Here is a 14322-nt window from a genome sequence, read left to right on the forward strand (position 1 = left end):
TCCCAGGAACGATGAGCAACCAGGTGTAGGTACCTGTCGATCTGGGCCTCACCACTTTCTCGCTGCCTCTGAACGTGGTGGAAAAGTCCTTTTCAGATCCTGGCTCCACAGCTTTTGCTATGAACTTTCAGACTTTCTTTTTCCAGACCGGTTCTGGAAACCTGCTGGAGTTGTAGTGGTTCCAACTGAGAATCCAGACTGGCTCAGGGAACAGACTGGTTACGACTCGGAGCCTGGTCTGGGTCCAGGACTGCGTCTGAAGTCGGACTGGGTCTGGGGTCCGACTGGGTCTGACTCGGACGCCAGACTGGTTCTGAGGACGGAGCGCTTCCTGCTTAGATCCCGGACTACGTCCGGGAATGGACTGGTTCCCAATTAGAACCCGGACTGGTTCCAGGGACGGACTGGGTCCGAGGACCAAGTGGTTCCCGCTTAGATTCCGGACCGCGTCCGGGAACGGACTGGGTCCTCCTTAGAGCCCGGAGTGGATCCGGGGACGGACTGGGTCCAACTTGGAACTTAACCGGTTCAGAGAAGGGACTGGGTCTGGCTTAAAACCCAAACTGCCTCTGGGGATTGAATGGGTCTAAGTTGGAGCCTGGACCGAGTTGGGGAAGCGACTGGGTCTGACTAATCTGGACTGGGTCCAGTGTGAGGCCTCACGTAAGTAAAATTTGTTTTTCGTCTGAAAAAATAGGTCAAACTTAGGAAAGACAATCTTGAATTATAGTGGCCACAGTGGTGAACTTTGAACCTAGATACGCTTATCCATTTACAAGACGCCTTAAAAGGGGTGTCGGCCAAGCATCCATTACAGAGGAAAAATTATTTTACCTTTTCCACAGTTTCTGGTGACCCGGAAGAGGCCTGCTGGGACACCGCAGCACTCCAGAGCTTGCGCACAGGGTCCTGGGAAACTGGCGGAAAACAGCAAAGGGTGAGACTTCCTTTCAAAGTCTTTTCCATCTATGGTATCTGGTTGAGAGAGGACGTTAAAATTTCAAGAATTGCCTTTTTTAAAGAATTGCCTTTTCTAAAATTTTATTTTATAATTATGCAAAAGTATTTATATGGTTCTAAAGTCAGTTACAAAACAAAATATATGCAGCGAAATCTGGGTGTCATCCCAATATGCTACACCTGGTTTCCTCCCTCTCCCTCCCACACCCATTGGTAAATATTTTAAAATGTGTAGTTTTTCCTTCCATGCTTAAATATAAGAAAATATATTTATACATATATTCATAGTATGTGTGTGTGCATTAGTGTGTATGTGTGTGCCTGTGCATGTATATATATATATGTGTGTATATCTACATATATATGTATATTCAAATCAGCCCTCCACCCCTTTTCTTTGATAAGCAGTGAAAACATACATGTTTCACTACAGTGTTATCTTCACTCAATATATTCTGGAGATCACTCCTTGGCAGTATATAGAGATTTTTTTCATTCTGCTTACAGCTTAATATACTCTGTAGTATGAATGTTTCATAGTTTATATTAGCAGCTACCTTCAGGTTTCTTTTTTCTCTCTTGTTTTTAAAAAAACTTTCACAATTAATGCTGAAATGAATAAACTTGTCATAGATCAGTCCATAATTATTCCAGCAGAAAATATGAAAATAGGAAGTCAAAAGCTCAAATACATATACATTTTTTTTTCTGTTTGTAACCAAATTCTTTCCGTAGTGGTTTTGTTTTGGCATACTTTTACTGGTTTTTATAAAATATAGTAAATATGAAAGTACAATATAGTTTCTTAAGCTATTGTCCTCATCATATGATTCCTTTAAGGATTAAATGTGCTCATATTTGAAATCATAGATGTAGAATGAATCAAACAAAGTAGAATTCCTCTTGAAAAGTTGGTCTAAATAAAAAAGGGCTCAAACTACAAAATTATACAGGTGGCAGAGAGTACATGTCTGGAAATGATGCAACTGGATAAGTTATTATACCATAAATATTTTCTTGTATTTATACTTCCATGGAATTCCAAATACCATTGTCTCGAATGTATTAAAATGCTTCCCAAATATTCCCTTTCCATTTTGCATTCAATTTTGTATTGTTCTTTCTATATTTGCATATTCTCTGGTGTTATTGTTTGTGTGTTTGTGTGTGTGTGTGTGCGATAACTCTCAAAAAGGCTTTAACCTGAAAATAATGGAAGTATGAGGGAAGCTTTTGAAAGTGGAATATTTGGAACCACTTCTTAAATATTTTGAAGTCCTCTAGATAACAAAACTTCAGTGTTAGGAAAAGTGGTTCTTTCTTTTTGTTTGTTCACTGGCTAAAAGTTCCCTTAAATTCCAAATGGATAACTTTTTCCTAGAAGACTTCAAGACAGAATAATTTTGAGAATGTTTCATGTTCAGGGGCACCTGGCTGGCTCATTTGGTTAAGTTCAGGTCATGATCTTGCAGTTTGTGGGTTCAAGTCCTGTGTCCGGCTCTGTGCTGACAGCTCAGAGCCTGGAGCCTGCTTTGGATTCTGTGTTTTTCTCTCTCTCTGCCCTACCCCTGCTCTCTCTCTCTCTCTCTTTCTAAAATAAACATTAGAAAAAAACGTTTCATGTTCAACACTAATTGGTTATGATCAACAGAGCAGAGTCTCAGAACATTTGTCACAAGATAGGAAGGAGGAGAAACAGGCAGACCAAAACAAAATAAACAACAAAAACACAACAGGGGAATTTCTTTCTCAGTTTTGAACTACTTCTTCTTGTTACTCTTCCTTCCTTTCCAGCCAAGCTCTATTTTAGTACATAGTTACTATCTTTCCCTCACTATCTTGTACCCATACCTCAGCTCACTTTTGCCTGGCTTCTCCTTTTCTCTGAAATGCTCTCAAAGTCAGAAACTACCTGAGTTCATCACTCATAACGTACTGACATTTTTCAGTTCTTACCTTACTAGATATCACAGCTGCATTGTACACTGTTGACATCTTCCTCCTTTTTTTTTTTTTTAATTTTGAGAAAGAGAGAGAGAGAGAAGCAGAGAGAAAGAGGGAGAGGGAGAGGGGGAGGGAAAGAGGATCTTAAGCAGACTCCACGTTCAGGAAGGATCCTGATGACCCTGGGATCTTGACTTGAGCCGAAATCAAGATTCGGGTGCTCAACTGACTGAGCCACCCAGGTGCCCCTCTTCCTCCTTTTTGAAACTTGCTACTCTAGAACCAGGGGAACAATTCTGTCCTGTTCTCTTTTTCAGACATACAAAGGTGGAACTACCCATGGCTCTTTGCACTCTCTTCTTTTATGTAGGTAATATTTCTGTTATTCTTCCAGTCCTCTATCTCATATATATGCATGATTCCACATAAACATGACCACAAAGTTTCTGAATCATATACTGTATTGTTGTATATTGTATTGTATTGAGTACCTCTAATTGGATATCCCATAAGCTGCAGAAACTCAAAATACCCATCTTGCTTTACAGTCTTCCCTATCAATATTTCTTATCTCAGTTGATCTCATTTTCACTAACATAATCTCAAAACTTGAGCTCTTATTTAAAATTTCTTTTTCTAACATGCACCTCTAACAATCCTAGATTCTTGATGTATCTCCAGGAAGCCTCTTTGCCTCCATGTGTTTATCTAGGGACCAAATTTAAGCTCTCATCGTTTCATACCTATCCCTTTCAGTAACTCCCTAACTTGTCACCTTGCCTGAAGTCTTACTTAAATCAAACCTATCACATATACTGGGGCAGGATTCGTTTAAAATGCAAACTATGTCCTGTCACTGGCCTACTTAAAATAGCCATTGTGTTCCCCCCTCATATAGATATAACCCAAATCAACAAGAAATGCCTATCTCCCTAAGCTTATCCTCTGAGACTCTGCCTTAAATGTCATGTATTTGTTTTATCAGAGGTGTTTCATAGCTCTGTGCCTTCACAAATGTTCCCTCTGGTCAAAAAACTCATCTACAGTCCTCTCTTATCCTGATAGTTTTTACTTATGCTTCAATATTCAACTCATTAACTTCATCAGAACTATTTTCTCATCATTTTCAGTACATCTTTATTATAGTAATGACTGCAAAAAATTTGAACTTCTAGATTGCCTCTTTCCACAGCTATACTACAATTGATTCACTAAAGGAGGTGACATTCTTATGCTTTCAAATCCTCAGAAATCTTAATGACATAAATAATGTTCTGTAAATGCTGGTTGAATTGGACTGAGGAAGATGTGTTAAAAATTTTGCATTAACTATGAAATTGGATCAGATAAGTTGGTAGAAAGAAACTCATACAAAGAGAATTAAGTCAATGGCATTGAAAGAATGAGAAAGAACTAATAATAAGTAACATTTGGATGAATTAATTTATACTTTTATATTATACTTTTCCTCCTACAGCATTACTTAGTAACTGATTGGCTATCACCGTATTTATGTCAGGCAATTCCAAACTCTGGGGTGACACAGTTGTTCCATGAAATGCTTAATTTTTTTTTTTAAAGAATTAGCTTGAATATTTACTTTTGCCCTATCTATGTTTTACTACCTATTAATATCTGCTGGCTAGGTAAGAGACACCTAAATAATGTTTATGGGCTTTATGTTCCCTAATTTATGTTCATAAATATAGCATTTGAAATTAAATGTTTCTACTTAATATTATGCAATTCAAATTTTATTTATAATATGGAAACTTAGGTCTGTAAGGTGTAAGTATTTAAGTGAACCTAACACTTACATTTAATTTTGATGTATTGCTGTACTTCAAAGAGAAAGCTTTCATAGTATTTCTGGATACTTGTAAGTAAAAAACACGATACAGATTAAGTTTTTTGACTTTCATGAATTATTTTTCATTTATTTTCCTTTTATAAACTACATATAACTCAGTCTCTTAAAAGCTGTACAAGAGGAAAATATGACCCCCTTTTTTTTTTATATGGTGAAGGCCTCATATTTTGGAAGTCTCTTCTCTCTTTGTAACCTCCTCTTTCACCTTTAACCACCTTTTATAGACTAATGTTTTGAAATACTTTATCTTAAAAGTAGAATATAAGTAGACAGTAGATTAGAACTTGGGAAACTAAAATTGAGCCTGTGTTTAATTAAGGATAGGTAAAATATAGGCAGTAGAAAATGCTGCCTAAACTAAGTGTTTTCATCCTGTGAACTTCTTATCAAGGTGCTCAGGGGGCGCCTGGGTGGCTCAGTCGGTTAAACGTCTGACTTTGGCTCAAGTCATGATCTCACGGTCCGTGAGTTCGAGCCCCGCATTGGGCTCTGTGCTGACAGCTCAGAGCCTGGAGCCTGTTTCGGATTCTGTGTCTCCCTCTCTCTCTGCCCCTCCCCTGTTCATGCTCTGTCTCTCTCTGTCTCAAAAATAAATAAACGTTAAAAAAAAAAGGTGCTTAGTAGCCACAGAGAGTTGAATAACCAGGTATGCAAACATAACCTGCACAATAATCTATGTAGTGAGTTCATAGACAGCTATGGAATTGCAGACCTTGTTACTGGCACTATATTTCCAATCCAGATTTTTTGGTTTATATTTCCTATTTCATGTTCATATTTACTAGACCTCTTTCTCTCTACCTATCATAGTGGACACAGTTTAGAGAAAAATTGTTGGCAAGTTGTATTCAAATATACCTGTATGCAAAGCATTTGGAAATAACTTGAGGCATTTTGTGGCAGTCAGAACACTGTCAGGTTTTCCCATCTTCCAACTCTGCATTTGGTAGATCCTAAGTATGACAAATGCAAACAATCCTTATAATATCAAAGACTGGAATTCTATGACAAACAACAGAAACAGATGACTTCTTCAGAGCAAAACTTTAAAAAATATTTTTTTAAGATTTATTTATTCTTGGGGGGGGGGGAATAAGCAGGGAAGTGACAGAGAGAGAGGGAGACACAGAATCTGAAGCAGGCTTCAGGTTCCAAGCTGTCAGCACAGAGCCAGATGTGGGGCTTGAACTCACAAACTCATGACCTGAGATCATGACCTGAGCCGAGCCACTCAGGCGCCCCGAAGCAAAACTTTTTAAGTTCTTAAAAAAACAGAAATTTAAATTTAAAAAATTATATATGTACATTCTGCCTGAAAGATTGTAAGGTCCTTGCGTGGGGGATTGCAAAAAACGACCTAACAAGACTCATCTTAAATTTGGAAATTGCCTTTAGAAATAATATGGATGACAAAGAAATATTTCTGGAGAGTCTTCTAAGTAACAATGTGTACACTAACTAAAAATGTATCGACTATACAAATAATTGCTTTGTATAAATTACATACGTTATTTTATATAATGTATTCAGAAGTTCTGTATTTCAGAAGTTTCTCTACATTTCTTGTCGTACATACTTTTATGGGTTTCAATAAGTTTAAGACCCATTTTATTAAATTTAGGTATTTGTCATTTGTGTTACAGCATTTTTCACACTGTGTTATAAGTTGTTAAACATTAATTTCTTCCATGAGATGACTTCTATTTAAATAAAAATACTAGGTCATCACTATATCCTTTCAGTCTAAATAGTTCATATTGCAAAGAACTATATTTTTTGAAAAAATAAATGAGTAGATGAAATAATCCAACACAAACTATTTATAAAGTCTGCTTTAAAGTTTATAAAGATGAACAAAACAAACAATAAACAAATGAATAGAAATATTATATGAGACATTCATCAATTTTGAGTATTAGTTTTCAACATTGTCTCAAAGTATTCAATATTGGATGTATAATCCAAAAAATATAGTGCCAGTGACAAATAGGCTTACAACTAAGCTATCAACTACTATTTCTGTTAGGTTAAGCTTGTATAATGTTTCCCTGTATATAAAACAAAGGAATACTGAGAATGTCATTGATAACAAATTTAAGCAAAATTTCTCTCTTTATATTCCAAACATAAAATATAAGCAAATATCAACTTTATATATATATATACATATATATACATATACATGTATATGTACATATATATACATATATATACATATACATGTATATGTACATATATATACATATACACATGTGTATATATATGCATATACACATGTATATATACATATATGTATATATACATGTACATATATACATGTATATATATGTATATGTATATATGTATGTATATATATACATATATATGTATATGTATATATGTGCATGTATATGTATATGTATATATGTGTGTGTATATGTACATATATGTATATGTATATATGTATGTATATATATGTATATATGTATGTATATATATGCATATATATACATATGTATATGTACATACATATATATGCATATATATGTATATATATATATATATATATATATAGGCTCTCAAAGCTAAGACATGCTTGCTTTTAAAATCTAAAGCAGCTTTGGTAGTTTATATGTCTCTAGGAATTTGTCCATATCTTCCACATTGCTCAATTTGTTGGCATATAATTGCTCATAATATTCTCTTATTACTGTTTGTATTTCTGAGGTGTTGGTTGTCATCTCTAAAAAATAAATAAATAAAATAAAGTAAAATAAAATGAAATAAAATCTAAAACCAAACTGAGTATATGTTATTAGAGGACTATTTACTCTAATTTAACCTACCATGAATAGTACTCTATTAAAGACAAAAATGTCAAGGACTTTGGTCGGAGTTTTATATTGCATAACTTTTAATGTTAGAAAATAACTGCTTTTGATATTTACTGACATTATGCTCTACTTGAGTATACAAATTTGACAAAGGTTTAAATCAGAGAGGCACAGAGGCGGGTGGGAAGCTCGGTTGGTTGAGTGTCAGACTTTGGCCTAGATCATGATCTCGCAGTGTGTGTTCGAGCCCCTCTTAGGGCTCTGTGCTGACAGCTCAGAGCTGACAGCTCAGAGCCTGGAGTGTGCTTCAGATTCTGTATGTGTCTCTCTCTCTGCTCCTCCCCTGCTCACACGCCATGTCTCTCTCTCTCAAAAATAAATAAAACGTTAAAAAAAACAAGTGGAAAAAAATAAATAAGAGAGACAGAGGATGGTAAACTAGCTCTACCACTTTAATTACTATAGATTGATGGATTCGTAGCTACAGAGAAATTGAGAGAGTTACGTAAGTAGATTATCAGTACAGAGACATACAATGAACTTATCCATTATGGTTAATAAACATATTTCAGAAAATAATAATCACTTTTCAAATTAATGTTAGTTATCTAATCTCATTTGCCTTTTAAAAAAATAACCTAAAATGTTCCTTTTAGTTTCAAATGCAAAGCTCTAATTTTAGCTATAATAAAAAACTACATGCACACATTCCAAAAATGTACATCTTTAAATATCACAAACAAGTTCAGTGCGAAAGAAGTAAAAAGAATAAATATAAAGATTACTACTATTGCCAAGGTATCTTACCTAATATCTTTGCTTTAAAATTAATTTCTTAATTGCTTATATTGATTTGGACCTAATCCTTCTTACTGGCAGTGAGATGAACTAGATAGTTCTGTAATTCCAATGTCAGGTTTAATTTTGATATTAGGTAACATGATATTCTACATACTATAAGTCTTTGGTTATATTATGCATTTTTGTAGAACATAGCTTATTTTAAATATTCATTTTACATTATAACAAGTTTAAGATATAGATCACTGTGTCAGAAAATAAAAACCTTGTTATATAACACACTTGGGAAGAAATCCAAAATACAACAATGTTCAGTGTCCATCAATTAGAGATTAAATATAAATATTCAATAAGTTTAATTTAACTTAAACTGTTTAACTATTAAGTAATTTAAATAAACTTAATCTGTATCATGTTTACCATTTAAGTAAAGCAAAATAGGCATTTAAAAAGACTAATGGAAAATATTTTGTTTAGAAATTAATTTCATTATAATATGCAAATGAAGATAGTCCCAGTCATAGGGATATTTAATATGTTTACATAAATTCCTTATTATAAATATACACTATGAAAAGGAAATTTCATGAAAGTTTAAAAATATTACCTTATCTAAATGTAGAACTACATGTTTTAAATAGAAATGTGTCTAGCCACCTATTATCAGGTGTTGATCATCTGGGAGATAATAATTTCAGTGTTATATGCTGAAAATATTTCATCTGTTAGAAGATTCAGAATATATGGAATAAATTAGCTATTTCTTTAGCACCCTAAGTCACCTTCTATCTTTGTGAGACATGTAAGTTCTTAAAATATTTGGCATTTGAAGGAAAAAATACAGATTTAGAGATGTGGAAATATATACTTTAACACATTTTTCCATCTGGGACAGTTATAATTTTCACAGAGCAACAATGTAAGCCAAAGTTTATATATTACTTGAAGAATCTCCAGACGTGAATATCCATTTTGGCATCATATAAACCACCAAATATACATGTGAACATCATGTCTTAATATCTCAAACCATGACGAATTTTTTACTACTTTAGTTTTGCCTTAATTTCAAAACATCATTATATGTACTTTAAGCTATATCAGAATCTGTACTCTGTCAACGGATCTAGTTCTCAATTTTAACATTTTAAAAATGTATTTGTTTGTTAAAGGGAACTCTGAGTGGAAAAGAAAGACCATAAAGAGGAGAAAGAAAAGCACAAAAGGAGTGAAATTAAGTAGATCTATAAAAAAACAGTCAAAGGGTTCACAAAATAAAAAGATGTAAAGTATGATACCATATTTCTAAAATGTGGTGGGGAGAGGACTAAAGTTTAGTGCTTATAAAATAGGTTCAAACTTAAGCAACCATCAACTTAATATAGACTGCTATATACATTAGTTGTTATATATAAACTTAATGGTAACCACAAAATAAATACGTAACATATATGCAAAAAATAAAGAGAAAGGAATCCAAGTATATCACTAAAGAAAGAAGTATATCACTGTGACAGAAGAGAGCAAGAAAGGAATAGAGAAGAACTAAAAACAAAGAAACAAACAAAAAGACATAAAACAAGTAATAAAATGGCAATAAATACATACCTATTGATATTTACTTTGAATGTCAATGGACTAAACACTATGAGACTAGAAATCAACCCCTGGAAACAAATGTGGAAAAAACACAAAACATGGTTGTGTAATAACATGGTTCAATGAATGAGTCAACCAAGAAACCAAAGAGAAAATTAAAAAAAAAATACATGGAGATAAATGAAAATGAAAACACAAGTGTCCAAAATCATTGAGATGCAGCAAAAGCTGTTCTAAGAGGGAAATTTATACAATACAGGCCTACTTCAGGAAGCAAGAAAAGTCTCAAATGACCTAACCTTACTCCTGAAGGAGCTAGAGAAAGAACAAAGCCCCAAACTAGTAGAAGCAAAGAAATAATAAATATTAGAGCTGAAATAAACAAAATAGAACCTTAAAAAACAATAGAACAGGTCAGTGAAACCAGGAGCTGGTTCTTTGAAAAGATCAACAAAATTGATAAACCTTTAGCTAGATTCACCAAAAAGAGAGAGAAAGAGCGAGACTCGAATAAAATCAGAAATTAGGGGCACCTGGGTGGCTCAGTTGGTTGAGTGTCTGACTTCGGTTCAGGTCATGATCTTACAGTCTGAGTTCGAGCCCTGTCAGTGCTGATAGCTCAGAGCCTGGAGCCTGCTTCAGATTCTGTGTCTCCCTCTCTGTCTACACCTCCCCCACTCATGCTCTGTCTCTCTCTCTCTCAGAAATAAACATTAAAAAATTTTTTTAAATCAGGAATGAAATAACCACTAACATCGCAGAAATGGAAAGGATTATAAAAGAATATGAAAAATAATATGTCAACTAATTGGATAACGTAGAATAAATGGACAAATTCCTAGAAACATAATCTCCCAAAACTGAATCAGAAAAAAATAGAAAATTTGAACAGATTACCAGCAATGAGATTGAAGCAATAATCAAAACAACTCTCAACAAATAAAAATCTGGGACCAGATGGCTTCACAGGTGATTTCTTCCAAATATTTAAAGAAGAGTTGATACTGATTTTTCTCAAACTATGTCAGAATAGAATGAAGAGGAAGGAAAACTTCCAAATTCATTCTATGGGGCCAGTATCACTCTGATACCAAACCAGACAAAGACACTATAAAAAAGGGAGCTATAGGCCAGTATCTCTAAGGAACATAAATGCAAAAATTCTCAGCAAAGTATTAGCTAACAAATCTAACAGTACATTAAAAAGTCATTCACTATTATCAATTAGGATTTATTCCTTGGGTGCAGGGATGGTACAGTGTTTGCAAATCAATTATTGCAATATATCACATCAACAAGGAAAAGGATAAAAGCATATGATAATTTCAATAGATGCAGAAAAAGCATTTGACAAAGTACAACATCCATTCATGATAAAAACCCTCAACAAAGTAGGTTTAGAGGGAACATACATACCTTAACATAATAAAGGCCATATATGAAAAGCCCACAGCTAGCATCATACTTAATGATGAAAAATTGAGAACTTACCTCCTAAGGTCAAGAAGAAGACAAGGTTGTCCACTCTCACCGTTTTTATTCAACATAGTATTGGAGTCCTACCCACAGCAAGCAGACAAGAAAAATAAACAGAATCCAAATTGGTAACGAAGAAGTAAAACTTGCACTATTTGCAGGTAACATGATACTATATATAGAAAACCCTAAAGACTCCACCAAAAAAACTACTAGAACTGATAGATGAATTTAATAAGGCTTCAGGATACAAAATCAATATACAGAAACCTGTTGCATTTCTATACACTAATAATGAAGTAGCAGGAAGACAAATTAAGAAAACAGTTTCATTTATAATTGTACCAAAAACAATAAAACACAGAGGAAATGCACTTGACCAAAGAGGTGAAAGATCTGTACTCTGAAAACTGTAAAGCATTGCTGAAATAAATTTAAGTTGCCACAAACAATTGGAAAGATATTCCATGCCCATTGATTAGGAGAACAAATATTGTTAAGATGGTCATACTACCCAAAGCAATCTACAGATTTAATGCAATCCCTATCAAAATACCAACAGCATTTTTCGCATAACTAGAACAAATAATCCTAAAATTTGTGTGGAACCACAAAAGGCTGAATAGCCAAAGCAAGCTTGAAAAAGAACAAAGTTAGAGGTATTACAATCCTAGATTTTAAGATATACTACAAAGCTTGGATATCAAAAAACTATGGTATGGGCACACATAGATCAATAGAACAAAATAGCCCAGGAATAAACCCATGAGTATAAGGTCAATTAATCTTTGACAAAGGAGTCAAGAATATGCAATGGGAAAATTCTCTTAAACAAATGATGTTGGGAAAACTGGACAGCTGTGTGTGAAAGAATGAAACTGGACAGCTTTTACCATACACTAAAAGAAACTCAAAATGGATTAAAAATATAGATATGAGACCTGAAACTGTAACAATCCTAGAAGACAACAAAAGCTGTAATTTCTCTGTCATTGCCGTAGCAACATTTTTTCTATGTATGTCTCTTGAGGCAAGGGAAACAACAGCAAAAATAAACTATTGGGACGGCATCAAAATAAAAAGCTTCTGCATAGCAAAAGAAACAATCAACAAATCAAAAAGACAACCTACTGAATGGGAGAAATATTTGCAAATGACATATCCAATAAGGGGCTAGTATCCAAAATACATAAACTCAACATTAATAACCCAAATAATCCATTGAAGAATGGACGGAAGACGTGAACAGAAGAAATTTTTTTCCAAAGAAGAAATACAGATAGCCAACAGACATATGAAAAATGCTCAACATCACTCATATTTTGGGAAATGCATATCAAAAGTAAAACAAGATATCACCTTATACCTGTTAGAATGGCTAAAATCAAAAACACAAGAAACAGCAAGTGTTGGTGAAGATGTGGAGAAAAAGGAACCCTCATGTGCTGATGGTGGGAATGCAAACTGGTGCAGTCACCGTGAAAACAGTATGGAGATTCCTCAAAATTTTAAAATAGAATTATCATACAATCCACTACTGAGTGGAAATACTAATTTGAAAAGATATATACACCCCTGGTGTTTATTGCAGCATTATTTACAATAGCCAAAGTATGGTAGCAACCCAAGTGTCCACTGATAGGTGAATGGATAAAGATGTGATACATATATACAATGGAATATTAGTCAGCCATAATAAATAAAATCTTGCCATTTGCAACAACATGGATAGATCTATAGAGTATAATACTAAGTGAAATAAGTCAGAGAAAGATACCATATGATTTCACTCAGGTGGAATTTAAGAAACAAATGAATAAAGAGACAAAAAATAGTCTTAAATATAGAGAAAAAACTTGTGGTTCTCAGAGGGGACGTGGGTGGGGGATGGATGAAATAGGTGAATGGCATTTGGAGTTCACTTATGATGACCACTGAGTACTGTATAGAATTGTTGAATCACTATATTGTATATCTGAAACTAATATAACACTATATGTTAATCATACTGGAAATTAACAATAAATACATTTTTAAAAATGTAGTTGTTTAGTGGTTTTTCTTTTCTTAAAGCTTATTTATTAATTTTGAGAGACACAGAGAGAGAGAGAGAGAGAGAGAGAGTAGGGGAGGGGCAGAGAGAGAGGGAGAGAGAGAATCCCAAGCAGGCTCTGCAGCATCTGATGAAGGGCTCAAGCTCATGAACTGTAAGATCATGACCTGAGTCTAAATCAAGAGTGGGACACTTAATGGACTGAGCCACCCAGGTGCCCCTTTAGTGTTTTTTTAAAATACAACAAAGCAACCTTTGAAGGGAGGAATGGGAGGAAAAAAGACAGCAATAACATTTTGGGTTAATAATTTAAAATACGTTCTTATGATTTTAGTAAGTATGCCTGCCCATATGTAGAGAGATAGGTTTTGTATAATGATACATCCATATAAAATTTTAATAACAGTAAATACATGGATACAGAGTCATTGTTGAACTATATATTATTTATTGATTGTGTGTTTCATTCTTAATCCTGTTCAGTAAGTTAAAAGTTTAGCCAAGTATAGCAAATAACCCATTTCTTCCATGGCATTATTTTATCAAAGAGACTGCTTTAATAAATTTACCAAATGAGAATCATATGTGACCTATCAAGATCTACCTGGTGTTTTATTATGAAGTCTTGAAATCTAGGATCTTACAAATACATTCAGTTGTGTTTTCCTCTCTTGAACGATCTGCTTATTAGACCAATATATACAATGTGACTGGTTATTTCAGGAAATACCTGTCATCTCGAAAATACTCTAGAACTTGTGCATACATGAACTTGGAGTGTTGCAAATGTATGGCCCAGAAATGTT

The 14322-nt window shown here is 34.0% G+C and overlaps 1 long non-coding RNA gene across 1 annotated transcript in view; it reads left to right on the forward strand.

Annotated features, from left to right (window-relative positions):
* The first annotated feature begins 429 nt into the window (after nucleotides 1–429).
* LOC128314803 (uncharacterized) overlaps nucleotides 430–14322 on the forward strand; it is a 161793-nt gene continuing 147900 nt past the window's right edge. Inside the window, exons 1-2 of the long non-coding RNA XR_008296878.1 lie at nucleotides 430–663; nucleotides 846–937. This is a non-coding gene — a long non-coding RNA (uncharacterized LOC128314803). The remainder of the gene's footprint in view (nucleotides 664–845; nucleotides 938–14322) is intronic.

This window comes from Acinonyx jubatus, chromosome A2 (genome assembly GCF_027475565.1).
Source record: "Acinonyx jubatus isolate Ajub_Pintada_27869175 chromosome A2, VMU_Ajub_asm_v1.0, whole genome shotgun sequence".
Lineage (NCBI taxonomy): Eukaryota > Metazoa > Chordata > Mammalia > Carnivora > Felidae > Acinonyx > Acinonyx jubatus.